The following is a 27,816-nucleotide window of genomic DNA, read 5'->3' on the forward strand; positions in this document are numbered from 1 at the left end:
TCCCAAAATTCTGCACAGTGGCTGTAATCTATTCAGTGTGTACAGGTGTCTGTGGTTATTTCTCCTCATGTGCAGAACTCTGCATTTCCCCTTGCTGAACTTTATGTGATTCATCTCTCTCTGTTCATGAAATCTAACAAGCAGGTTGCTGCTCTATATGGCAGCCCAACAACCTGATGTACCAGCCAGTTCTCTCAGTTCTGTGTTTTTGAAACTGCTGAGGGGGCACTCCATCTCCTCCTCCAGGTCTTAATGAAAAGCTGCAGCAGTTCTGGTACCAGTATTGACCCCTCGAGTATAGCACCAGTGACAGGACTCCAACTGAGCCCTTCACTGTTCACCATAACTCTCCAGTCCTGGCTGTTCAGTGGATTTTCAATTCACCTGACTGTCTCCTTAACTTTGTTAGCTTCTCTACAAGAAGTCTATTAGAAATCATGATGAAATTTTTGATGAGTTGAGGTTAAATATCATGAACTATTTTCCCCTTTCAAATCATCACCTCACTGAGGTTGTTGAAGTACGATTTTTCCTTTATATATTCATACTGACTACTCTGGACCATCTTCTTGTCATTCATGTTTTTGGAATTAGATATCAGGTAGATTTTCTCCATCTCCATCACATTCCCAAGGACTAAGCTTAAACTATCTCCTCTTAGGATTCAGAACACAATCTCCTGACTGCTGTAGCCAAGGGCTACCCTGACATTCACATCCTTGAACAGTTCTTTCTTGTTCATGTGTCAGATCCAGCAGATACCTTTCTTTGCTGGTTCTTCAGTTACCTGGAACAGAAAGTTGTCTTCAACACATCAAACAAGTCTCTCAAATTACCTGAGTCCTGCTGCACATCTGTCTAACATATGTCAGGGTGTTTGAAAACGCCCATAAGAAACAGGGCCTGTGAATGTGAGGCCATATATACTTCTTGATCAGGAGGTTTATATTGGATTCTGACAACAAAAGCACCAGTGCTGGGCTGCCTGCTAGTCTTCACCCATAAATTCTTGACGAATTCCTGGGCAAATCATAGAGGCGGGCCTTCATGTAATCCAATTGTTTCACATAAAGGACTAGTCCCTCTTCTCCCCTTCCCAAGCCTTTCCTTCCAGAGGGCCTGTGTCCCTCCACTGAAGCACCAAGCCATGTGTGCCTCTCCACACATCTGTGTAGTCTCAATGGGTTGCCCTGACAGAGCTGTGAAGACCAGGAAGATTGGAGGGAAATGGTTGCTTTTATGACGAGCAAGAAAAACAGCCTGTCTTAAGGCAGTCTTTTGCTTTACTTCTTTACATGATCAAAATAAGATTTATAAAATGGAAACAGCTAGTGCCTATTTTGTATTAGTATGACAGCTTTAAGATGTAGGGAGTGCACGACTTTGGCTAAAAATTGACTAGCTGATTAAATTTGATAGCCTTGAAATAGAATTTTATAATACCTTGCAGACATACATGGTACAAAAATGTGACTGCATGCTGAATAGGCTTTTAGTCCTCTTTTTTTTTTTTTTTTTCATACCAATACTGTCCAAACCAGGCTTTGAAGTATATTCCTTAACTAGAAGATTCGCTATATTTAATTCATGCAGGTGGACAAGCCCTTGGGAATTTTTTCAGTTATTTAAACCAAATTAACTAACAAAGTGTGCACTTTACAGATTGCACAGGTTCATGTACCTTATCTTTTAAAAATTACTTAGAAGAGTAATGCTTCCTGCTTACTTCTTTTTATCAGCAGTACTGTCTTATTCCTGTATTACCAAAACTTAAACCAAGTAAACTTTCATCAGTCAAAGTTCATTTAAAGGATATTTCAGCTGCAGAGCTAAAAGACCTAACTAAGGCTAATCCAATCACTTCTGAAAGTGATACATGGCATTTACAAAATTATTTTCTGTAGGTATAAGACAACTCTTTCTTTTTTCATTTTTTTCTGTTTTAAATGTCTCTTCCATTTAAAGCAGATTTTGCTAGAGGACCACTAAAAAGAACTTGGTATTTTATAACCCTTTTTTTTTCTAGCAACATAGTATGTCATTATACTACTTAATTAATATTAGTGTGACAATTAGGGACAATGAAAGAGATAATTTGGGACTTGGGAATATATTCAAATGTAAACCAAATACAAAATATTGTAAAATGGAAACTCTATTCCTGATCAATATGTGCTGCTGTGTGTTTTGCAATACTAGAAAATTTAGGATGCAAATAGAGTAATATTAAGAAAAAATTAAATGCTTTCTACTTAAATAGATATTCCAACAAGGAAAATATTTTTTAAAAAACTTGCAAATGAAATTAATCTATCAAAATTACTAATAGGAGCAGTGTATTGCACAGGGAACAGAACAGTTCGTATTGAAAAATCTAATAGACAGAACCCTGACTGTTCTGGGTATTTTTCCTTACACACATTTGTATAAATGTATTATATGAAGGCACATGTGTCAACATTTTTCTTAATGGAATAGCTAATTAAAAACAGGATATAGAATTAAATATATATAAATATATAGTAACCACTTTTTTTTTTAATTGAGCGTTTTGTAAATGCCCACTCTACTATATATATTTAGCCAAATTTGAAGACAATGAAAAAAATTAACAAAAATGACAGAAACAAGTGGGAATAACCCAAATTTAGAGACTATGTAAAATACAGGATGGATATGTATCATGAAGAACCAAAATGCTGTTCCACAGCAATTGTTCTCCTGTGTGAACTAATTTGTAACTCTACAGGAACAACTGGTTTCCATTGTCAGTTTTCAGATTCATGGCATAGGAAAAAATGGGACTGGAAATAGAAGCCATTACTTATAAACAGCATATTGGTAGAAGCTCAGGGATATTACTGTACCTCTGAACTTCTGTACTTTTTCATTAAAAAGAGAAAAAGGCATTATGGGAAGGGTTGAATAAACTCAAATGACAGTGAAAGCAATTTCTATTATTGAGTTTTCACTTCTCATTGTTTAGATACTTGTCTTGCTAGTACTTACTAGTGTAGAGGGATATGAGTTTTGCAATGAAAGTTCATTTTTAAAGACATCATATGTTTCATGGCCCTCAGTAATGTGATGCCTATAGAAAAGTTTATCACAAAGCTAAGAACAAAAATCTTCTAGATACCAAATCACTAATCTGGAAGGAGTCAGTCACAATTAAAGACACTGAATAATAAGGTTGGGATAAAAAAATCTGGATCAGCATTAGAATAAAGAATCCTGCTGCCTCTTCTTGGCCATCTACAAATAATTAATAACTGTACTTCAACAGACTACAGATTGTTTCTTGTAAAAATGTGTTTCCACTGCTCCCTGAAGTTTTGCAAACATGGAACATTAAATATGAAGCCTGAAAATTTTGTGATGAGTATTTAGATTTCAATGATATATAAGTCATAGTTGTCAGAACTTTTTAAAGTCTTGCTCACAAGGTGCACCAGCCACCAAATGCCCATCCAGCTGATCTCTCACTCATCCTTCTCAAGAGGACAAGGGGAGAGAATAAGAATTAAAAGATCGTGAGTTTCAAGATAAAGACAGGTAGATTAGTAAGAAATTACTATTGTTGGCAAAAGAGATTTTATTTAGAGGAGTTAAGTAATTAATTGTCAATTAAAATAGACATGTATGGTGAAAAATAGAGATAAAACAACATCTTACCTCTGCCTCCACATTTTTATTAGTCTTCACTTTTTCACTCACAACTCATCTATGTCCCTCCTGTAGCTCAAGCAGTACAGAGGGTATGGGGATACAGTTGGTTCATAACTGTTCCTCTCTGCTGCTCCTTCTTCACACTTTTTCTTGTTGCAATGTGGGTCCTTCAGGATAAAGTTGCTCTGGACTGGGCTCTTCACCAGATGCAGTTCCTGTTGTATCAACCTGTTTCCACAGGGCTCCCTGTGCTCTGGTGCCTGGGCACCTCCTTCCTCTTTTTCCCTGACCTTGGTGTTTTCACTGTTCTGTCTAACACTTCATTTCCTCTCTGCTCTCTGGTGTTTTGGGTGTTTCTTAAATGTGCTGTGATTAGGTGAACCCCCAGCATGGCTGCTGGGCTCAGCCTTGTCCCTGGCATAGGGCAGCTGCTGGCCTCAGAGAGAGCACTGCTCCCTCCACGCAGTCAAAACTTGGACATGAACATCCAATGCACACAGCAAAAATGTTCACTAAAAGGACTTTCATCTATAACTTTACACTTGCACTAGAATGACTTCAATAATGTCTTGAGCACTGAACAATTGGCAGTAAGACTGAAGGCATCTGAGTGGTTTAGCCATGTTATTTAAGACACTCTGATGGCTGATGGCAGAACATCAGTCCTTGGGGTTGAGCCAGAATCTCCTGGTGTTTATTGCCCCCAGCCTGTGATTGCTGAGCTGTTGGGGTAAGGAAACAAAGACTCCCAAGTCCCGAGTGTTCCTTTTAGTGACCTTGACTTCAGACTCTGTCATGTTTTAGCTATGTTACCTAATGATCTGTGCAGCCACTGGCTGTTACTTATTAGTAACAAAACTAACTAAACTTTTCAGAACATCTGAACACATCTGCCAGTAACTTTCCAAAATGTTGCTCCTGTATATCCACAAATACAACATACATTACAAAGGATTGTGTGCATGGAAGAAGTTATTTAAACAGTGGCTTTGATTATTATTTGCTTCTATGTTTTTGTATTTCCTTCCCTGGCAAACCTGCTTCCCTGAAACCTTAAGCAAAATTTCATGGGCTTCATAAAATAATTCACTAATTATTCACTACACTATTCACTACCCTAACCTGTACCCCATTTACTGCCTCTCTCTGTGCTGTGGGAGGACTCAGCTTTTCCATGATGGTCACAGTTAAATTTTAGTTGCTCAAATCATCAGCCTGCCACTGGTTCATTGCTACTGCTCTCTTGACTTTGCAGATAGACTGGAGGAAACGTGTAATTCCTTATCAGAGAGGAAACAGAAGGGTAAAGAGAAAAATATTATCTATATTAAAGAAATTAAAGGTAAAACTTGTCAGGCATATTCCATTGCTTTCTGGTATGTGTGATTCATTTCTAAGCAATTTTTTTTCCTTAGTCTAGGTTTTCACAGAGAGAGAGACTGGGGAGTTTCTGAATGTGAGTGACTGTAAGAGGAGAAAAAACATGAAAAAAATAAAAATAAAATTTAATTACTATCCTAATATGTTTGGGGGAGGGGCTGTTTGATTTTTTTCAAGGAAACAAACACACAACAAATAGATCCAGAAGAAATCAAAATCTTTTGTACTTTGTGCTCCATCATCAATCTGAAAACTCCAGAACGTGACTTGAAACCAGACTTCCTGCTTTCTGACCAATGTCAGATAAGACAAAGTACTTCAGAAATTAAACTTACAGAAGAACATAGTGTTTAACAAGGCTTTATAGCATGTAACATACCCAATAATAGTTTTCACAGTAAATGTCATAGGTATTCTCCCAAACAGCAGCACCATTAAACATACTCTCCTTTCTGTCTTTCCATTCCTTTTTCATAATTTTTCTTATCTCTACATTCCTTTCTTCCTTCCTTCTTTTAAAAGTTTTGGATGGAAATTCTAAAAAAAAGATATCCTGAGTTTATCACATCAATCAAGAAAAATTTCTACATCAACCCCAAATAAACATGACCAAAAATAAAGAAAACATGGCATTAATACCTTATAAAACTAAACTTGGAACCTTCCAGTCAAGCTGGTTTATTTTGATTAAGTTCTGATTGCTAGGCTACTTTTTCCTTGGGAACAGTAAAATCCATCTCTAGCATGACATTTCAATCCCTTATGAAATATCTTTATTAATCTCATTTCTGTCCTGCACTAAGCAGAGAAAACTCAAATGCCAGCACCAATCTTGGCAACACACACCCAAAGAGAAAGTACACATTGAACCAGGCAGGATATTGCCAGCTGAGATTTCCACCAGCTGGAAAGCAGGGGAGCTGCCACAGCACAGTCAGTACTGGAGGTTTAAACAAGTTTATTGATCACTGAAGCAATTTTACCACTATATCTCACATAAATTATAAGCAAAACATTACATGAAAATCTACAAGCCTGAATATGTGTTGTGTGGATATACACACAACCTTATTATGCAAATACAATAAATATTGTTGAAAAATAATATAGTAATATAGGCAATGTATTATATATGGAATGAGTCATATAGTAATACACCTCATAAAAATATTACTATAATTTTGTTATACATTTATGTTTATGATTTTTATGAATATTATGTATTCATATATTCACTTCTAGAGAAAATAGAAATGTCTTCTGAAAGATATGGACTCTATAACAGTTCACCAGAGGTTGGAATGGGTTGGATTTGCAGAAAGTGTAGGTCAGTTCTATTCAACTGGTTCATTTTAATCTCTTTAATTCACATATTCTTAGTTAGGGATTTAGCTTTTTCTGTATGTTACTTTTCTCTTTTCCATGGAACCCATGGAGAAAGTAAATTCCTGCTTTTTTTATTCCTATGTGCATTCAGGTCAGTGACTGTTACTTTGTTTATTAGATAGATTCTGCTTGTGAGTAAAAAAAACAGACTGTTTTTGTATTTCCCATTAAATTCCTGGCCTCAGCTCTATTTCACAAGAAATTCTGGTTTTAAAATCCTAAGATCTAATAAAAAACTAAGTAAGAACTTACTCTTATAGTTATCATGTATTTCATTCCCTCTCTTTTATTCTGACATAAAGAGATAATGTTGTGGAAATTGGTCCACTATGCAGCACTCTATGTACATTGGGAAAAAAAAAATCCTTCCTTCCCTATATAAGCCCATAATGTAACAACATGCTAAATAGAAAATGTAATTCTGATTATTCCATCTCCCAAGGTCACCCAAGGACAGAGACACAATGGAACTGCAAAAGGCAAAGATAGTAAAGTAGATAATAGGAAGCATAGGATAAGTAAAGATTAAGTTAAGATTAAATGGGGTAGCCTGAAAAAAAAAAGAGATGAGAAAAAGGCATGTGACTCTGGTCTGCCAGATCAAGAACCTTATAAAGAATTTGACTAAGCAATGATTAGCATTTTGTCAAATGCAAGAATCAGTATTCACACAATGAAATTTATAGGAGGAGAAATAAAGTAAAAAGTATTTTTTCACGTTGCACTTATTTCATGTGTTTATAGTGTCTTAAGTGAAAAAATATGAATGAAATTAAAAGGGAACTAATTGAGAAGAGGTATCGAGATTATTAAGCATGGTGATTGCATCTTGGAAGTGATTATAGGACACAGTGAGGCAGATATCCCTTTATATTTTTCCTTTAATATCTGCTGGTGCCCCTGGAGAAAGAAACAAGGTTATAAACAATCTCTAGCCTGATTTGGTGGTTCTATCCTTTCACATTCTTATGCAGAGCCATCACAGATAATTTTCAATAATTATTAAAGTGTTGATCAATGATGATGTAATTAGATGGCTTGAAAAGCTCTGTAAGTATTTTTTAACGGGGCAATGTAAGCAAAAGATCAGACTGAAGTTGTGTAAGCCTAAAATTAATTTTTTGTTTGTTTGTTTTATGGGCATGCGTTATTCCGTAGTGTTATAAGCATGCTCAGGTTTAAAATACTAATGGTATTTAGGAAAGTGAAAGGAAATTGAGGGAAGAACCCAAACAAACCAACAATTTTTAATGGGATACTGTTGTCAAGCTTGCTTTTCTGGAATGTACAGAGTACAAATAGCCACTAACTACTGGTGAATCACTGGGAGAGCTGGACTTTCTTGACAGTAGATCTCTAGTCAGAGTTTACTGTTTTCCTTGACTTTCCTGGATTGTGTACTAGTTCTTTTTTTGATGCTCCTATGTCCAAGAGTCACATGCTTTTAAAATGCTTTTATCATTTCCCCGAGGCATGAAAACAAAAGGTACAAAGTGTTTTTTAAACAGTTTGTATCTCAGCAAAAGCCATACAAGCAGGAGGCAGTGTAAGTAATGATATTTACTTTCTTTAAAAGGTTTTAGAATAGGACTGGATTCAGGACTCCAGTGCTTGTGGCAGCTGACTCTGTTTTACTACAGGCATTTTTTCTGATAAATGGCAGAATCAAGATAATTGGTCTGGTAGACATTAGGTCTGATACTACAGCTCCCAAATCTTTATTTATGTTAGGCTGAGCACATGAGAATTCCAAGCAGTAACACTTGTGTTATTCGTCACTTTCAGTTAAGAAAGGCAGGATGTCTAAGCTTTACAAGATTCTTCCTGCATTCTCAGCAGAAATCCTGGGATGGAGAGAGAGCTGAGACAGGCCCTGGTCTGAAATAAATACTTTATGCTTCCCACTGGGCCTATGTGTGCAAGCACATATCTGTTTCCCTTCTAATTAAAATGTAAATAGATTAACTAAAAGTACGTGTGACTAAAATTTGATTTTAATCTGCAAGAGGGGAACAGTGAAGCTTCAGATGGCTAGTAATAATTGTGGCTACCTAATGTGAGGCTAGTTCTGTGCCTGCCAACACTTCCTTAAGAACATGCCCAAGTCCTAATTTAAACGCTGTTCTGCTCGAGGCCTAAAACTCATTCATGAGTGACTGTGAAGCTACACAAGTTACTTTCCCTTTGGAGTATCTAATCCTACCAGATCTCTCACTCCTTATTCTGAGTCCTAAATGGTAGGTCAGGGTTTTTTTTCACATCCAGGGATGCCTGTTCCTTGGTTAAGCAATTTTTCCTCCGTAGCTCGGCATGTTGAGCAAATGATCATGCAGAAGAGATATGCAGATTTGTCTTAGGGGAAATGACAGTCACTGGAGAAGTGGTTTTGACCTTAAATCAGAGCAGTATAAGGGCTGATGGAGATGTATCTCCAAGGACTTCAAATTATAGAGTCAGATTACTGCATGTGAAATTGCAGTGAATATTTGATGCTGACCTACAGACAGGATGTCTGCTTAAATAAAATTCAGACACCTCATGGAACAAAAGCTGCTATGAGGATTATACTTGTGCTCATTACATCATCGTATGCTCAGAAGTCTTCTTGCAACCATCATTGAGCACATTTTGAACAAGGAGTTTTAGAAACATTCCTGCCATACGCTTGCAACATTTAAAGTATCAGCTCATTCTGTAGATCTACAAAAGTAAAATATGCCAATTAGGGTGGCATTTATTATCAGCCCAATCCTTGTACTGTGTTCTGCCTGTTTAGAAGAAGAGATCCTGACCACAAGGAAGTACATTTAAGTTTTGCCTTTGAATAAAATTGATACAGGGATGTATTCAGTCTGTGTTCTCAAAAAATTACAGTTGCAGAAGACAAGGAAGATACTCTTCAGAGGGAAGGTGATACTTGAAAACACCAGTAACATTTTAAAAGGGATGAGGAGGTCATCTGCCCTCACTCAGGCTAAGCAAAGGGAACAATGGGTGGCTTTGTACTCTTGTGTTGGAAGAAGAGATTTCATCTTGAAAAAGGAAGTAGTAGTTCAAAGCTAAAGCCAGAGAAGAAAATAATTTTCCCTAACTGGAATTACTAACACAAGAATATTCATCACAGTTTTTTGCTTAGAAAGAAATAAAAGAAAAAAATGAAAGAGGTAGGAAAGAGAAATGGTTCCAGAAACAGAGTTCTGCAGGGTAACAGGAAGGCTACAAAGCAGATGGGAAGTTGTGAGCCAGGAAGCTTTGTTCAGCACTACATTACCTCTTACAATTATCTCCTTTCACCAGGAAAGGCAGTGAAATTCCTAGGTACTGATTACATAAAACTGAATGCTTATATTTTGATTTTTATACTTAGAGTAACTTTCTGGTACCTCCACCAAAAACTCGCTGTGTTTCTCCTATAATGTTTCTGTTAGTATGCTTTTGCTATTTTCTATTTTATGTAATAGTTGCCAAATACTATTATTTTGTATTGTAGCAGAGAAGTTCATACTCAAGGTATGACTTTTGCCACAATTACTATGTAATAATCCACATATTCTTTCAAGAACTGGTTGACTCTTTAGTTGCTCCTTCACACCTTTTTTGATTATTTACTTTATTATTAATTATAATGTTCTTGTATCCATCTTGTAGTTTCCTTTTTATTGACTGGAGCTAGTCTTCTTTTTGCATGTATATATTCTTATATGTATGTACATTTCTCTCAGTTTTATCTCAGATCAATCATTTGCTGACACAATTTCTAAGGCTAGATTTTTCTTACAGTTTAATTTGACTGCCTCTCTAGTCTCCTTTTGGTCTTCATTCTGTAAAACCTTTATACAACTTGTGCTCTACATGGTTTAGACTTTCCTCATGCGCTCAGCTAAACCAATCTTAACAATACTTTTGTGCCCACCCCTCTCTGCCTCTTGATCTCAGCCTCGTTGCTGATTTCTCTACCTGCTCCCACCCAAGTGGTGCACAGGATGGGTGTTTTGGTCAGTTCGTCAGATGTCATTGCTATTCCTTCCCTCTCACTTTGTTCTCCAGCTCCAGTGTGGGGTTTCTCCCACAGGAGACAGTCCTCCCTTCACTTCTCCAACGTGAGTCTTTCCCATGGGCTGCAGTTCTTAATGAACTGCTCCAGCACAGGTTTCCTTAGGAACCAGGGGCTCTGCAACTGATACTCCACGGGCTCACAGGTCCTGCCAGCAAACCTGCTCCAGAGTGAACCCGTTTCTCCATGGGTCTGCAGGTCCTGCCAGGAGCCTGCTCCAGCCCAGGCTCTCCATGGGTCACAACCTCTTTTGGGCACATACACCTGTTTTGGTGGAGGTTCCTCCAGGTCTGCAGGTGGATTTCTGCTCCATCAGGGGCTGTAGCAGCGCAGCTGCCTCCCCATGTTCTACACCACAGGCTGCAGGGAAATCCCAAATCCCTGCTACAGAACCCGGAGCACCTCGTGCCCCTCCTTGCCCCTGACTTTGGGGGCTGCATTCTCACTCCTCTCTTGTGGGTGCACATTGTGCAGAAACTTTTCTCCCCTTCTTAAATATATTTTCCTGCAAATTCTGCCATCATCACTGATGAGCTTGTCCTTGGCCAGCAGTTAGTCTGTCCTGCAGTCAGTTTTGGCTCTGTTAGGCACTGGGGAGGCTTCCAGTAGCTTCTCACAGAAGACAGCCCTGTAGGCACCCTTTTACTAAAACCTTGCTATGCAAACCCAGTACAGATACAGAGAGATCTTTGTCGCTTAAATTTTGTTATATGCCTCTACTGTGGCACAGTAAACTCTACATCATTTGCAGGTAGTATTATTATGCTGCATGGTTCAGTATGATGACACCATATATAATAGATCAAAAATACTCAGTTTGCAGGAAACAAATGTTATGTTCCTGATCATAGGTAATGGAGAGCTAAACTATGATTTCTTTTCAATAGTTTTATTTTTAGTAGATCCTCTATACAATCTTTGTAGGAATTTGCTCAGAATTAATACATCTCTGCTTTTAATAGCTTTATAAACTACAAAGAGACTTCTTTTTAAATTTATTATTTCTTATGTCTTGTTCTCTTTGCATGCTCTGTGTAGTTCTTATTTTGTGCTGAAATGGTGTGCAGGTCCAAAGTGACTGCATTCTCTCTTTCAAATAACTCCCTTCTCTAACTTGCACTTGTATGCATCTAATTTTTATTTTGTTCTTCAGACAAACAAACAAACACAAAACGAAGACATAAGTAAGGGCACCCTAAGTTAAACTTTTCAGCTACTGTACAAACATTGGATTGTACCAGTAGTTCTCCTCCAGAATTATTTTGCTGCAGGATGGATATGAGAGAGTCTGGCACACATGCAGAGCTTGGCATTAGTTATTCATTCAAACCTTGAATGTTTATAAATGTCTCTTGACTGAATGATTAATGACATTGAGTCTGTTCCAGTATGAAGCTTAAACTCTTTATGATTTATTTCCTTTATACTCATCCTTAAGCCTGTCTGCTTTGACATCATATTCTCAACAACCTAGTTTGTACAGCCTGACCTGGGAAAGCTAACTTCACTTTCCCATTAGGAGAGTTTTGTGAACAAGAAGAAACTTTTGCAGGCAGAATTACCAGCATATGAGGGGCAGTCCTCAATGGGAGCCTTGATATAATTCAGTGAATAAATTTCCTATTTATTTCCTATTCCACAATGTATCAAGATGAAAGAGTGATTTCTTCTTTAAAATTTGTCAAAATGCATATTTTCTAGGTAACTGGAAGAGCAATACATCAGTCTTGTGACTGAGCTGGAAAACACTGGACTCTTGTGAAATTTGCATTTGTAGTCTGATCTGCAAAGCCCTCTTATTCCAACTCTGCCTATGTGTTGCAAACACACTGATCCTTATCCACTGTAATTACTCCATCAGAGTGAGCATATCAGATTATAAAGTACAAACATCCTAAGACAAACTAAACATGCAGTCACAAAAAAGTAATTAAAATGTAGGCATCATTTCCTGATGAGTGGTACAATGTGTTCAGATAATCAGTCCTCAAAGTACATTTTTATGAGGTTCTATTTTACACATTAAATTGTGTAAAATTTTATAGGATAAAAGGTTATTTCTTTTGTGTGAAACAAAGAGTTTGATAGGACTAATTTACAGACAAAAAAGGTTAAAGTAACTGAGTGTAACATCAGATAGAGGAGAAGAGGAGGAGAAGAAAATAAGAGAGAAAAGTGGAGTAGGATGAGAGGCCATGTAGGATAAAATAGCAAGGATAAGGTAATTTGGGAAAGGGAAGAAAGTTACAGGGATGCTATCTTTTGATTTATTGCCACACACAATAGAAGAACATGTAGGGTTAACTAAGGTTATGTAGCATTTGAAACCACAATACATCACACTACACCATTGTAAGCATATTTTTCAAACATTAAAAGGCCACAAATCTAAAACACATTGCGTGTGTGAAACTGAAACTGCTTTACAGTTTGCAATACGTGAAAAGTGCATCATTTCAAATGACATTTGGACCAGCTGTCAACCAAAAAGCTCCTTATATCAGTTGCAGCATATTGGATCATCTTTTATTGTCTGCAGCCAGGATGCTAGAGTGTTATAGGCAACAGCATTTAGAATATCTTACTATGTTCCCTAACCAATTTGATGTCAGATAATATCCTGAAGGAGGTGACTAGAACTTACTGGTTTGTATCATGAATTTTTTTTCAGAATTCAGCAGTTGCAGCCGAATCTATTCATATATGTAATATAGCCATATCAGGTGCTTTAACTTGCTTAAGCTTCTTGGAAGTAAGGAAGCATTTCATCCTTTTTTTATGAGCGCATAGCAACACTACCTATTTAGTCACAGGTTAAAAATTCACTCAGATAGAAAAGAAATAAACTTATGTGCCGATATTGCCCTAACCACTGCCATCTAGTCTCTAGTCACAGAACCTTCTGTACATAAAACTGACAATTGTAGTGAGGTTCGCACAGTTGTAAATAAACAATGCTGCTATCACAGAACTTTCCACAAAAATCTCATCATAAGGTCCCTTTCTACAGAATTTAATTTAAGAAAGTTCACAGAACTTAAATTTACTGTTCACTTAACTTTTTTTGACCTGAATTCCAGAGAACTAAAAAATCATCTCTACCTAAAAATGTATCAGATATACCTTAGAAGAGACCATTCTAAAATTCTACATGTGGAAATCTTACACAGAAATATTTAAATAAGTGCTTTTCTTCTAATAAATACATTCTGTCATCATCATATTTTAGGGAATATTTTCACTAGCATTCAGAATAAAAATCTGTTTCCTATGTATTTGTTTTCTGAATTATTTCAGATGTTTCTGCTACATCCAGGACATGAAGTAGGTCTTGAAGCTTCTTTATATTTTTTTTTAATATTTTTTGTTCTCTGTGCCTACAAATGCTTATTCATTAACTTATTTAATTTTGTATCTAGCTCTTAGATTATAAGCTCTGAAAATGAAACTTCTTTACTGTTACTCCTTTGTAACATAAATCGAGCCTCTAGTGTACATAACTTTCATAAAGGTTCTATATCCAACTACTAATCCCCATTTTGCTCCCAATCCACTTTTATAAGATAGCTGCTGTTATTGTAGTCATGATGCCATTGTGTGTGTCATATAATTTATTGGTATATGTTTCCAACTTATTGGAAAGAGTGAAGAGTACTTAAAAACTACAGAGATATAAGGAGAAAAAGTAAAGAGGTATACTTCTATGTGATTAATAGTTCTTCTTCAGTTACATATAGATTCTCCAAATGTGACCTCTGGGTTGTCCTAAATTTCTTTCGGTAGTGCCACATGTCAGACAGAGGAAGTGCTTTGTCTGTGTGCCTGATGATTTGTCTTGAACATTTCTATACCTATAATTTTCTATTAAAATTTAAAAAATGGTTGATTATTTTTATTATTTTTATTATTTTTAGTAAAATCAATGAAAAAAACAACAAAAAAAGATTTATCATTTTTCCTTTATTCATTCTCAGGCAATATGCATATAGGAATTAAAAAGGGACTTAGGATTTTTTTAATAAATAATTAAAAAATGATGTTTTTGTTTGATAAATAAACCCAAAATGTTGTTTCTCAGTCCGTGAATGATTAAACTGAGTATCTGAACTTTGGAGAAAATTTGGATTTAGGATGAAACACATGAAGTTTATTCAAGCTGGCCATTACTACAATATGACTGGTACTAACATCAAGGGTAAAGAAAGGCTCAGAAAATTTGGAAGTGGTGATAGGTTTGTAGTCTGTGTCTGAAAGGTTGTCATGGGAAGAAGCTATGTGAATCCCCTTGTCATTCCTTTCCTTTCAAGCCAATTCAGTGTTTAAACAAGATCTTACTGAGGTGAGATCTCTCCTAATGAGAGAGCTCATCAGGATTTGATCTTCAGTAATAAGAAGAGAATAATAGTGGTATTTCTTTTGTGTTTCTTTGGCTATATCTTAAAATGAATCTCTAGCTGACTTTGAATGTGACTGAATCTTTAAGGTTTGAGTTTCTTTTCTGATACTGCAAGGTAGATGGAAGCAATTTTTTAGATGGAATGCTAGTCACTGCTGTGGGATTCTTCCACTGACCACTTTTGGCCTGGCAGTTCAGACAGGTGTGTGAACAGTGGCTAAATTTCCTGGGGGCACCTTTGCCCAAACTGATCAATTTAAAGGATGACTATCAGTTTAGACTAGTCTGGGTATTGTATTGAGACTTTAGAAATTAAGAGTGATTGATCTGGAAAATATATATAGAAGTGGCATGAGAATGTGCAAAATTGTAAGTTGTAAAATTTGTGAGGGAGAGACCTAGAAGTGAACAGACTAGTTTTCAAAATCCCTTTCTGCACTGCTTGAAATCTCCTGATGACATCAGGACCTCTGCCTTGGCCAGCCAGAGCCATCGGATGCCATGACAACTTGAATTCTGTCAGGGTGAAGATGTCCTCACTGGGGAACAGCACAGGTACACATGAAAATGGAACACCCACATCTCCCACAGCAGGTGTGTGCAAGTGGGATAACCTGTGTGATCAGCAGAAGGAGGCTTGGGGCTGCAGCCCACACTGTCAGTGAGAGAATGCGCATGAGTGTGAGGCTACAGCAGTTTGGAATTGCCTATTAGGAGAGTGAGTTAGCATTTTTTAAGCTCCTAACATGGAGTTTTCTATATTGCACTGCTGATATCAATCCTAAATGAATCACTGATAGATTGCTAATTATGAACCATTAACAAATCAATAAATCATTTTGATCTTGATCTTGTTTAAACCCACATGAACCAAGCGGCTTTTCTTTATGAAGATTTTCATTATTCTGGCTACATGAATACTTCAATAATTTAATTGACTAATCATAATTAAGAAAATGCATATATATTTTATATATAACATATTTCATCAGTTATATGAAAGATCCTTTACGGAAGGATCAAAAGCTATATAACAGTTGCCTCTTTGGTTTAAATTTGTTTTACAAAAGGAATAAATGTCTTAAAAAAAATAAGAAAAAAAAGAGGCATGGTGACTGTTACTTGTTTCCTAGTTTAACTGTTGAGGCTAATGTTACTTAAGGCTGCAGGAAATACATTTCCTTATTAAATTTTCAAACTCTAAGACAGGAGTGTGATCTTTTTGTTTGACTGAAGGTCTCACTCATTTGAATTTTTTTGTTGTGTTTTTTTTAGGATACTGCCTAATATTCTAAGGGAAATATTTCACAATGTAGGCATTCCTACGTTACAAACAGCAATAAAAAATAAAAATATTAATTCTAATATATATACACTGTGATAAGGTTTAATTCCAGATTTGATAACTTTCAAGTCAAAAGGTTAATTGAAGTCCAAATCTAATCAACATAGGCACTATTGATTTTCATGACCCAAGTGAAAATTCTTTGTAGATAACAGAATTAATTTCTCAATTTGCTGTAAATGCTGATAAAGTTTACCAAGATCTTAAAATATCCTGAAGGTAGCTCTAAATATGACGATAAAGCGCTTAACACTTTCCCTCAGATCACCAAGAATTAGAGTAACCATATACTTGTTCTATAGGACCCCTCAGAGTGTGTGTTTTATGTACATGACAGGAGGGGTAGAATGTGTCCCATCCTTGTCACAGAAAATCATAGAATCATAAAATATCCTGAATTGGAAGGGACTTACAAGGATCAGCTATAGACAACTCCTGGCCCTGCACAGGACACCTAAAGATTAATTCCACGTGCCTGAGAACATTCTCCAAGTGCTTCTTGAACTGTCAGGCTGGTGATGTGACCATTTTCCAGGGGGGTCTGTTCCAGGGCCTAACCACCCTAGGGGTGTAGAAACTTTACCTAATATCAAATTTAAACCTCCCCTGACTCAGCTTCAGGCCTTAGATCCTGTCCCTGCTCATCAGAGGGAAGAGAGCTTCTCTCTACTTCACCTCACAAGGAAGTTGTAGACTGCAATGAGGTCTCCCCTCAGTGTCCTCTTTCCTAGGCTGAACAGACCAAGTGACCACAGTTGCAACTTTTCTGGCTTGTCTTCTAGACTCTCTCATCTTCACTGCCCTCCTTTGTATATTCTCTAATAGCTTCATGTCTTTTGTATATTGTGGCACCCAAAGCTGCCCCCAGCACTGGAGGTGAGGCTGCCCCAGCTCAGAGCAGAGCAGGACAATCCCCTCCCTTGCCTGGCTGGACATGCTGGGCCTGATGTCCCCAGGACAGAGTTGGCCCTCCTGGCTGCCAGGGCACTGCTGGCTCATGGTCAACTTGCCACGGACCAGGACCCCCAGGGCCCTTCTGGTGGTTCTCTTCTCCAGCATCTCATTTCCAATTCTGTACAACAAAAAAAACCCAAAAAAAACCCAAAACAACCAAACCCATGTTCCTCTCTCTGGCCCCCAAAAGCACCCCAAACACCACAAACAAACAAGACAAAAACCCCCAACCAACCAACCAAAAAACCCACAAACAACCAAAACCAAACCAAAAAAAGACAAAAATTCTCCAAGGAAATGGGACTTCAAACAAAAAGTGTTAATTTCAAACCACCATAAAAATTTAGACAAGATATTGTATCTTTAAAATATCATATGGCAAGTAACAAGCATATGAGAAAAGGATGAAGGAAAAAACAGGAGTCAAAGACAAATCACAACCTGTGCATAAGTGATCCCACCAAAACCAGTGTGGGGAAAAAAAAAAAAAAAAAAAAAACCAAAAACAAAAACAAAAAAAAAAAAAACAAAAACAACCTTGAAAGATTATCATTGGTTTACACAGAAGTTTCCCAAAACAAAAATATCCTGCTATCAGATAAATTTCTCAAAAAATAATTTTGTTCATACTACCAGGAAGATTTCTTTAGTTTTCTTTTCTAGTCAAATGAGTTAGTCTAATAAAATCTCTCCTCCATTTGAAGCATCCTTTTTCACTGGTTCATTCAAATGCTTTCATCTTTCTCACCTCTCAACTCTTCCAAAAACATTGTTGAACTAAATCAACTGAAGTCAAGATATTCTGTGGTTCTAAAATAATTATCTTTTAGTCTTTAGTGTAATGCAGTAATAAAAACTGTATTTTGCACCTTTGTGCAAAAATGTGGAACTATAAACCAATACTTAACTTTCTTAATTTCATAAGGGTTTGTTTCATAGTTTAGTTGCTTCTTTACTTGCCTCTGTTCTGTATGCCTAAATCATTTTATGTATAGAACATATATAGTATGTTGGGGTAAAGGAGAAATATAATCATTAGTCTTTCTCAAACTTCCCGAGGAATAAGTGTTTCACAAGCACAATTTATCTATATATTTCTGTACCTTTTTAGATAAATTGATAAGGCTTTAACACTTAATGTCAGATATTTTGTTATCCATAAAATATCAATGTAGCTTTTTCTTTTTCCAAACAGCTTGTCATGTGACACAACATACTGTAAACTTAGGGTTACCTTTCTTGATATAGCACTTCCATTGTATAAAGATGTGTGAGAAGCTGTTGTGATTATTACATCTGGTAGAGAATAATGGTAGCTTACATTTTTCCAGGATAGTGTACTAACACTTTTATAATAACAATTACGAGGACATGTCAGGAACATGAGCCAGGCTGCACCCTGATAACAGTGAAGGTAGTCACAGAAGAGCCTGTCATATTAAGAATTTGGTGAATATTAGTGTTAACTGGGATTTAGAGATTCTCTATCTTATAAATCTTACCAATCTCTTATTCATATATAATAACATGCCTTATTCATCTCTTACTCATAAATTAAATATAAATCCCTTCTATTTAACACTTGCTTTCTTCAGGTCAAAGGACATTTTAGTTTTTGAGGAACTTCAGGTCCACTGCAGTGCTCTTTCACAGCACACTTGTTTTCTGCATATTGAATGGCATACTGGGTAATTCCTCTGGGTCAGTAAATGAGTTCTGAATACACCAGCATTTAATTCTAAATTTCCTGACAATTACAGGGTAGAAAAAACTTAATGAGCAAAATGAACCCTAGCAAGAATGTGTGGGAGAACTGATAAACAATAAAGAGACCAAAAGATCACAGCTAACAGGGAGAGGCAAGTACTGTATTAGCATGAAGTGATTAACTTCCAGAAGATTAAAGTGACTAATATGACATTAACAAAGAAAACATTGTTCTGTCATTTATACTGAGTCAAAATGTGCTGTATGCCTCATAGGTGGTTCTTACAAAGGAGACTTAGTGACCTATGCCAGATATGCTCTTATATATCATTAGAATGGGTAATTAGTAAAAGTTTTTCTCTAATTGTTTTTGATTGAGGAACTGTGGAAAATGTGGAAGATGGTATCTTTCTAAAAAGTTAGCTAAATTAAAGTTTTTAATCTTCCATTTCTGGTAGAGTTGTAAAAAGATCAGCTGTAATATTAAGAGATTTTGTAGAATCACTTGATATTTAAGAAAGGTTATGGGATAAAGTTTTGATAACATTAATTCATTGGAACCTGTGGTGTAATCCAGTGAGATAATGAGGATGACAAGAGGGGAAAGCCAAAGAGATTGCTAATTTCTTTCCAAGTAATGACCTACATTGTCCTTATATTAATTTTGTATCACCACTCTGAGGAGACAAGTCAAACTTCTTAAAATAAAGCAGAATCCATCTTTTAATAATAAAATTTACTTAATAAAGTTTCATTTTTATTTCTTGTGGTAAATTACATGCTACCTTCTGGTTCTATGTTTGCAATTGATTTGAAAATGTTCTATGAATGACATGGTGATGCTTTTGAGGGAGAAGACACTACTTAATATTTAGTTATTTCTTTCTGTACTTCTTTCTTTTAAGTTTGACTTAGCAGTTTCTCATTCATCAGCTTCTCACTGACTCATCTTTTTAACATGACAGGAGGTGAAAATAAGACTAAAAAGCTTGTGGGTCAACATAAGGAGATCTCTTACCAATTACTGTTGTGGGCAAAAATGATTCAACTTAGGGAAAATTAATGCAATTTATTGCAAACTGGAATAGTATGGTGAGAAACAAGAACAAAAACTAAAACACCTTTCCCCCACTCCCATCTTTTCCCAGGCTTAACTTCATTCTTCTATTTTGACTTCCACCCTGACTGGCACTGGAGAGATCTGAGGAATGAGCTTTGCAGTCAGAGGAAATTGGAAGGCCCTGGCACCCTGCCTGTCCTATAATTTTTTTGTGGAGAGAATGATGAGAAGCTGTGGTGCAGTTGTGTTCTGTATTCCATCATGTTAGTGAAGCAGGCTCTTGGAGTTGAAAAGCAGGTTCAGGAAATATGTTAAAATATGTTAAAAGTTTCTATGCATGTATCTGTGAAGATTTTGAAGGCTGTGCTTAGACTTACCTGGATAAGCTATGACATCTTGTATGGAGTGTAAAAAGATTTACATGAGCAAGTTACAAGGTATTTTGGAATTATTTTATGGTTTTTTCTTCTCTTTTCCATCATTATACAATACATAACTACTAAATATTCTAAATAAATTCTTAATATATTAATTAAAGACAATTGTCAGTATTGCTTTGATGCTGAAAAACAGATTATGATCTTTTAATAGAAGCTATTATTCTTTGGAACCTGTGTTGCATCAAGCACACCTGTGTGCACTTGCAAGTTCACTGCATGTCATGCTGTGATCCTCCCCAGCTAAACATTTTTGGAGGCACCATCAGGAGCATTAGCAGTAGTATCTCTTTTCCTGCTGAGGAAACAAATTTGCATGATACATAAAATTTGTATGATTCACAAGTAGTGTGGTTCATACCAAATGATGACTCTATACTAAAACTGTTAACAAAGGATTGTCAGTACCCTCTATAATAAAATGAGAAGAAATAGAATTTATCATACTTCAGTCTACCATTGTGAAATTCTGCCAAAAGATAAGTAATATTTTGTGAGCAGCTGTAGAAACATTCAATATATGCAATGATGATTAAGAGAATAACTGCATGACCTGAATTGTCTCTAATACCATTCCACACCTAGGACTGATATGCATTTGAGAAAGCCTAGGATCACTGACTAATAATATGAGAAAGAATTTATTTTAATTTCCTGCTAGGTTCAGGCTCTCTAATTTTAACAAATGATTCTAACAACAGTTCCATGACTCTGATAGAAAAATACACAGACCTTAAATCTGGATTCAGTAAATGCATATTAAGAAAATTCCAGTATATCCCTAGCAAAATTGTTTCATTAGTAAACAGCACTGATGTGACGACCCTAAATCTCATGGTATCAATTCTCATAAGCAATATGTTTTTGGATGATTTTTTTTCTTCCTTTTTTTTTCCCCCTAACTTCACCTTCCAGCTATTTTTATTTTTTTTTTTTATCAAAATGTTAAAGACTAAGTTTTCCTTGTCATCTGTGCTATGTTGATTCCAGCTGGCAGCTAAGCCCTTATCCAGTCTCTTGCTCGCTCAATACTGTGTTGAGATAAAGTTGAGATAAGGATAGTATAATAACTGTAGGGAAAGAAAAAATGAAAAAAAAACCCCACAAGTTATGCAAAGGCAATCATTCACCACCTTTCATGAGCAATCTGATGCCCAGTCAGTCCCCAAGCAACAGCTACTTTGGGAAAAATCTCATCAGCCTAAACTTGACACAGTTTTATTGTTCATCATTATGTTATATATCATGGAATATCCCTCTGGTTAGTTTGGGTCAGCTGCGTCCCCTCTGTGTCCCCTCCCAGCATCTTGCACATCCCAGCCTACTCACTGTGGGCGCAGAGTGAGAAGCAGGTCAGAAATCTAAAATACACAGTCCCATATGGGCTGCTATGAAAAAAAGCAGCTCCATCTGAGCCAGATATAATGCACTCCTCTCAAAATGTGTCTTTGCTGAACTGATTGAACTGACCATGTATGAGACTACGAAAGATGGCACGCTGGGCTGCTGGAGAAGGGGTACTGTAGTTCATTCTCCTGTTCCCATCCAGCTGCAGTTTTACTGAGTAGTCCCACTGGATCAGTCCTGTAAACCAGTCTTTAACACTCTTTGTAATATCACTAGGAAGAACAATACTTTGAGTTTTCTTGCAGGAGGCTACACTCATTATTTTACTGAGTATGAAGATGACCTAGTATGACTCAGTGATTTGGTTTGTTGCTAGAGAGATAAAAACCACCCCACACCCAACCTTCTGCTTTTTCTATGCTGCTCTAAGTTCCCACTGAAGCTACCCTGTAACTTGCTTAGATATAACTTATGAATATAACATTTAATAAATTATGTTTATATCTGTACACGTTCTACCCGAAAAATGGCTTTTTAAATGAACATATTGGTTTACATATATATGAATGTGTAAATTTATATATATGTAAATATACACACATATATATATAAACATGGATAGATAGATAATATCATTACAGGACCCATGTTCACAGCTATTTTTAGGCTTTCCACATCATATAGTTGACAAATGTTTGCAAATTAAGAGCAGAAAAATCAGAACAAGAAAATGAATGACATTTGAAAATCAATTTACTAATCAGATCATAAAAGTTAAAATATTTTGTCAGTATTTGTGAACAGAAAAGTAACCATTTAAATTCTTTTCTATTAGTGTTCAATGTTTGCAATGTATTTCTTAGTCTTTAATGTCTTTTCTGACTGTTTTCAAATTTATTTCAATTGTTTTCTGCCTAAACTGTTCCATGGTTGATAGATGGTCCTCTGATGAGCAATTTGAGAGTCTGCCAAATAAAGACTTGACTTAGCCAATGTTATCTTTCATAAAATTATTTACCATATCATGGCTTTAATAAGATTAAGAAACTCGTTATAGCTGATTTACATTTCTATGTCCAGTTTTATTTTTTTGAGAATGCTGTTTGAGAAAGAAGAAACAGATAACAAAGAAAAGTCTGACATTTACCATAGAAACTGGAAAGTCTTCTCAAAAATTAATATTAATAATCATACCTGCATGTCATTGTAGAAAATGGTTTATAAAAGTAAATTAACAATATTTATGCCTTTAATTATGTGAAAAAAATCAAACTCCAGTATGCAGAAAATGTACTTGAGGCTTTCCAGTATTAAGGAGATTTTTAAAAATACTAAGAAGGAAGAAAATTGAACAAATGATAATTTATGCTTTATAGGTTTTTTAAGAGCAATTAAAAACTAAAAAATGTGAACTTATTTGACACTGATGAGGAGTTCTGGTAAATTGAAGTAGTTAAGATCAACAATAAACCTTTTCGTGGTTTTGAATTATTGTTGGTCATTAATTTGGATGTTTCATCTAGATAGACATTACTGAATTTTTGTTTGCATGCAAAGTTTAAAATAGAGCTTTTCCTGAGTGAAAACAAGATCTTACAAACAGTTCAGTAACGAGGGTAGACTGTACTTTCTGTTTAGTCTTCAAAAAAAAGAAAGGCATTCATGTGGTTGGCTAGCATTTAAATATGCCAGCACCTCAGGGAGTTCACAATAGTCTTATGATTGAGAGCTCACACAGAGGAACAGAAACAGGATCACCTCTAATTTCTGTCATGGAGAGAGGCTTCATTACAGTCTTGAATATCATAGGCTTCTTCACAGTCTTGAATGAGTTGCTCAAGGTACCTGTACACTAAGCAGCACCAAGCCATAACAGAACTTATTTGAAAAGCAAAATTGACACAGCTCTTAGGGTCACGTTGGTAATTAGCTGTATTAAGTGTTGTACTGTAAGGTTATATTAGCCACATCTCTGCACAAAAATACTTTTTTAATGGGATTCCATCCAGCAATGGATTTACCATGACTAAGGCCATTCTCCATATGTGTGCTCCTGTGGCACTCAGTCACAGGATGCAGTCACACCACTACATATCTTTCTTGTCTTCATTTCTCCCATACTACTCATTTCAGTTTAAATAGCATTTTTTTTCACCAGCTAATTTACTGCTACCTTTTAAATAACTCATCACTGACAGAGGACTGTGCTGCAAGATGTAGACAGAAGTAGTCATGCTGTTCCTTTACTGTAACAGTGGGAACACACAGACATTCTTATTCTTCTTTCTCTCTCTCCTTTCTATCCTAATTATAAATTGATTGAACTGTAATTTCTACAAATTGGTTTTTATTATACAGACATCTTTGGATCTAACCTGCAGTGCAGCTGGTCTATTGTGTGACAATGAAGACTAGAGAAGATAGGAACAGAAGTGGATATAAAATGCCCAGAGCAGAAAAAATTTGCCAAGAGTTTTCTAGATGGGGAATAGCACTGGCTTAATTTTCCTTGAAAGACTTGGTATTTGATATGTACCCAAAAAAAGAATTTCTGATTTTTTTTCCCCAGAAAGTTTTTCATTTTTTACAAATTAATTAAATCACCTCAACATTACAGGTATGATATAATAAATCTAGATTTTTGTCTTAGAATAGGTAGTAATATTTGTTCATCAGATTTACTCTGAGAACTATTAAGTATGTCTGAAATCTCTGTGTAGGGAAAGGGAACAATCTTAGCAAAGATTAGCTGAACAAAAGCATGTCAGATGACTCTTTGGCAGTTCCCACACCATCATAAAGACAGTACTTGCTTAAACTAGATATCTGCATTTTAGGTGGATAAGATTGGATGAGATTAATTTCATCCTGTGGTACTCCATGTCAGACTAAGAATTACTAAAAGCTAAAGGTTAACGAAAAATTAATCCTTTATTAGTTAAACAGGATGATATAAATTTCTTTCATACTCCATGTCCAGAAAACTCATTTCTGTAGAGGCATTTTCTATTAATCTCTTTATCTCCTACTCATTCTGTCGCACATGAATTTTCCTTTCAATCAATTTTTTCTGTAATAATTTTTCAAGTATTCTTTTTAAAAGAGAAGATGATGGTATGCTAGATCATGGTACACTCACTCCAATTTTGAGTGTACCACTGCCTTATTTTCTCTCTTCATTCTCAATCCAAACAGTAAACACTGGAGGGTTCCTTAGACCACTTCTTATTCTCTACCTCACCTCCTCTTTTTTCTCTAGCTCCCCTCATCATTTTTCTTCTGTTTGATTCTTTCATTCTTTCTTTTTTCCTGACCATATTCTAGCTTTTCTACAGAGAAAATTTGTATCTCTGAGCTTTAAGAGGTAGTGTGGAATTTAACTACTTACTTAAAGCTGTAAGAGTAGTTTAAGTTCATAGGTTGTCTAGGTAGTTAAAAAAGATAAATAAAAATCTTCAGAAGGCAATTTTTCCTAATATTAATTTTTTTCAGTCTATAGTCAATGGGTCAGTTCTACTCAGATGCATTTGTCTGTTGGTAAAAGTCACCTAGGCCCTTAACTCTAAATAGATGTTGTGATTTCAGGCAGCTTCTGCTCTCCTGACTCCCTGTCAGGCTGACAGATGAGCACCTGAGTGACCCTTAAAGGAGAGTCACCCAATACAAGAACTCACCACTTCTTTAATGGTATCCACGTTATGCTCAGCTCTTGTTTGGGGTTTCCTGGCCTGAGAATCCCCATCCACCTGAATCTAGAGCTCAGACACAGAAATTACCACTGTTACCACTGCCTACCTTGGTGAGTGCTGATTTTGTGTGCTGATTTTGCTGATAACATAACAAGAGTTTTCACCTTATTAGGAAGTTTTATTTCAGAATTAAAACAAACACGTTTATACACGAATGTCTGAAGAAAATAAATTTTTAACCCTCTTTTTTGTATGTGTGACGTTGTTTTCAGAAATGGTAGGGTAGAACGTTCATGGAGGATTTATTGGAGGATTTATTATTTGTCCTAAACAGTGTCTAATGTTTATGACTCCTACTAATTTCTGGTCAAATTTAGAGGTCTTGAGGACTGGCTTGTGGATATGCTTGGCACCCACACTCTACTTTTAGTTAACAGTCAAAGCAGGTTCTTTCTGTCAGCTCCTGTGAGCTCAGAGTGGATATTTGCCTCTGAATTTGTTATCATCACTTTTGCTGTTCTTCAGTGCTTCAGCTTTCCAGTGTTTTTGGTCACTGGAACTGAAGGAGGCAGGAGAGACTGGTGTGTCCTCATTCTTTTGTACCAATCAAAGATTAATTCAGGCTGGAGTACAGTAAGAGGATGGTTACTAGAATGGTCAGTTAAATAGATGACTTTTTTTTGAAGAACAATAAAAGAAATAGACATATCTTGGTTAGGAAAAGAAGATCCAGAGTGAATACAGCTGATTTCCTCATGAGTTCTCCAGGATGATAAATACAAAGACGAAAAAACCTGAAGAGATAACGATGTTTAAAATTATAAGGTCAAAATTGAAGATGGAAGAAATCTCACCACCAAGGTGGTCATCTAGGACAGCATTCTACCAGGAACAGAATAAATGAAATTACTGTAGGATCAAGTTTGATCTGCAAAAGAGATGATATGTAAATGTTTGCTATCACAGCAGAGAAATGAGCTTGGCACGATCTTCCATCTCTTGAAATAATTTTCTTCAGTTATGCTATTGAGACATTTTCAATTTCAGTGGATTTATTTCTTACTCATGGCAGTAAAATTAAATTCATACACAATATTCTTCTTGTGATTGTACAAGCACAAGGAAAGATGCTCACTCAAGCACTCCTTCATCTTCCAACTTGACTACTCCAATATTTGTGGATCCACAATATCAGGATTTCTTCCACAAAAGTTTTAGAAATAATTTTTTTTTTTGTCTTTACCCGAGCATTCACGTAGAATACCTGGACTGGCAAAATAATAATATTTGAAATGTGGTTCTACTGTAATTCCTGAAGAGTGAATCTGAAGTATTAATTTATGGATTAAACACTGTTCACTTAAGGATTAAACAAAATTCTAGAAGTAATGCAAAAAAATGTATTGCAAACCAAATATTTTCATGATTTTATAAAATATAATTATTTTATTGTGCAAAAGAGAACTGCATGGCCTAACTTTTTTTCTTCTAGTGATGCTGAACTTCTGGGCTGAAGTTGGTCTGCTATGTAAGAATTATCTAAAATTCAGGACAATAATAACTGCTCAAGCTGTTGGTAGGTGTTTCTTTTCTTTAGCCAATGATGTTTGAAACTGAAGAAGTTTTTAAACACTACGACATATATATGAATTGACAAGATCAGCACATTTTTAGACAGAAAAAGCTAAAAGATTCTTTTCCCATGTTTAATTGAAATTGTATAGAAGTAGACAAGAAAAAATACAGCAGTAAAAACAAAGAGACAAACAAACAAAAAACTACGAGCATCTCAAAAGGAAAAGGAGGAGGAGAGGGAAAACTCCAAAAACTTAGATCTTTAAAACCTTCCTTACAATCTAAGTCTTTTGGAGCTTGAGGGAAAAGAAAATTTGCTCAAAATCTTTTCTTTAACTGCAATCACATTTTATTTCGCCACAAAGTATAGATCAATGAGGCCTGTAACCTGCATGGTCTGCAGTGTGTGATCCAGTGACTACCCTGAGTAAATGTGTATGTAGGGATAACATGGGAGCTTCTAGCCAGAACAACTGCCTTTGAGTTTGGTTCCTAAAACAGAAATGCTAAATAAAGGAAAGTGGGGGAAATAGTTCATTTGCTGTGCTATGATAATGTAGAATGTCAGAGAAGAATGAATTGTTTCATAACTCAATAGGAAATTTAAAGCCAAGGGATATGACATGAAGCAGAATCCGCTGGCCTTGTCCAACACATCATTTAACCAGCTTTATCTGAATTCCTATTGAATGATAAATGCCACCCTTTCAAACAATGCAAATTAGATCAGATAAATTTGTTATAGCCATACTTATTCACAGAGCCATAGATTGAATAAATATGCCATTTATTTGATTTAGCTAAATATTAAAGCAGT

Source organism: Prinia subflava, chromosome 1 (genome assembly GCF_021018805.1).
Source record: "Prinia subflava isolate CZ2003 ecotype Zambia chromosome 1, Cam_Psub_1.2, whole genome shotgun sequence".
NCBI classification, from domain to species: Eukaryota; Metazoa; Chordata; class Aves; order Passeriformes; family Cisticolidae; genus Prinia; species Prinia subflava.